This window comes from Rhea americana, unplaced genomic scaffold, assembly GCF_003343005.1.
Source record: "Rhea americana isolate MKP2758 unplaced genomic scaffold, rheAme1 scaffold_581, whole genome shotgun sequence".
NCBI lineage: Eukaryota > Metazoa > Chordata > Aves > Rheiformes > Rheidae > Rhea > Rhea americana.
Window position 1 is genome coordinate 18,571 of NW_028186736.1, and position 2,155 is coordinate 20,725.

Here is a 2,155-nt window from a genome sequence, read left to right on the forward strand (position 1 = left end):
GAGAGAGAGAGAGACAGGGCGTGTGTGACCACGCGCATGTGTGGGAAACAGTGTGTGTGTGAGAGAGAGACGGTGTGTGTGACAGGGTGTGACAGGGCTTGTGTGACCGTGCGCTTGTGTGAAACACTGCGTGTGAGAGAGGGTGTGTGGGACCGCGTGCACATGTGTTTGTGTGAAACATTGTGTGTGAGAGAAGCAGGGTGTGTGTGACAGGGTGTGTGTGTGTGACAGAGAGACAGCGCGTGTGTGACAGTGTCTCTGTGTGAGATGTGGTCTGTGTGACGGTGTGTGTATGTGTGATCGGGTGTGTATGAGATGGGGTGTGTGTGTGAGAGAGGATTTGTGTGTGAATGTGCGTGTGTGATGGTGTATGTGTGGCAGGATGGGTGTGACAGGGTGTGAGGGTGTGTGCATGTGTGTGACAGGATGTGTGTGTGACAGGGTGAATGTGTGGCACAGGAGTGTGCCCGCATGTGTATGATGGTGTGTGTGCATGAGTGTGTGCATGTGTGATGGGTTGTGTGTATGTGACAAGGGCATGCATGAGAGGGGGTGTGTATGCCAGCATGTGTGTGAGGGTGTGTGGTGGGGGTGTGTGCGTGACAGGTGTTTGTGACTGTGTGTGAGGGGTGTGTGTGACAGTTGGACACATGTCATGGTGTGGGGGTATGTGTGTGAGTGGTTGTATGGGTGAAGGGTTGTACTGTGTGTGTGTGTGTGCCTCTGCCAGTGGGTGAGACAGGGTATTCCTGTGACTGCATGTGGGAGGGGTGTATGACTGTGCCCGTGCAGGTGTGTGTGATGGTGTGTGTGTGTGACTGCATGTGAAGGGTTGTATGTGCAAGGGTGTATATGTATGTGTATCAGTGGGGAGTGAGAGGATCATGTGGATGAGGGGTTGTATGTGTGAGCCATATGCGGACAATATGTGACTTTGAGAGGCGTGTGTGCATGACAGCATATGTATGACTGTGAGGGGTGTTGTGTGCATGAAGGTGTGTGTGATTGTGCGTGGCCATGAGGTGAATGGCAGTATGTGACTGCCTGTGGCATTGTGTATGACTGTGTTGATGCTGCATGCGGTTGAATGTGTGCAAGGGGGAGGTGAGACCATGACAACTGTATGTGTGACTATGGGGTTGGGACTGTGTGTGTGACAGTGGGACTGTGCAACAATCTGACAATGCATGTATGTGACTGAGAGACCATATTTGACAGTGTGTGCAACTGTCAGGTTGTGTGCATGACTGAGCATGTGTGAGGGGTTGTGTGACCATGTGATGGGTTGCATTTGTACATGTGTGGCAGCTTGTGAGGGAGGTATGACTGTGACAGATCATGAGATGGTCAATGCCAACTGCATGTGTGTGACAGTGTGACTAAGAAGTGTTGCATGTTTATCAGGCGTATATACACCTGGGTGACAGCTGCGCAAGAGGTTGCAGTGACAGCATGACAGTGCACAAGGGTGTGCGTGTGCAACTGTGCACACAGGCCTGCGCCTGGCCATTTGCAGGTGCAGGACAGGTTGTCCCCGGCGCACTGGAGGGGTCGCGGCCACACCGCAGGAAGGAAGCTGGCAGGGAGGGCCCAGCCAGGACGTGACTCAGCCGGGGGAGCCTCTGCTCAGCCCTTCCGGCAGGCACCCCGCTGCCGCCAACGCCTGCGGGGCCCAGAGCTGCCCTGCAACAGGCGCACTGGGCCAGGAACACAGGTTTGGGGGCACAGGCAGAGCTGTGGGGGTGGTGTGTGGGGCAGCCCGCCGAGGCAGGAGAGCAGAGGCGGCCAGCTCCTTCCTCTGAGCCGGGGAATTTCCCTTTTTTTAAAAGGGAAGGGAGACAAACATGGGCAGCACAACACTGCTGCAACTGGGACAAACTGGGATGGAGGGGAAGGGGGAGGAAGGGGGCAAAGCCCAGCACACACTGCTGCCCCCGCGACGAGACCCCCAAGCAGGGGACCGCAGGGCCTCTTCAAGGCTGAGGCAGCAAAAAAATCAAATCAAATCAAACCAAACGAAACCAAACAAGACCCTGCGCTCCCAGGGCAGAAAGCCGAGCTTGGCAGTGGAGCCCGCGGGCGAGGCGAACCGCACCTAGGCTTGCCGCCGACGGGGGCCGGCCCCACGGATGGACAAGGACTCCAGGCGCCGGCG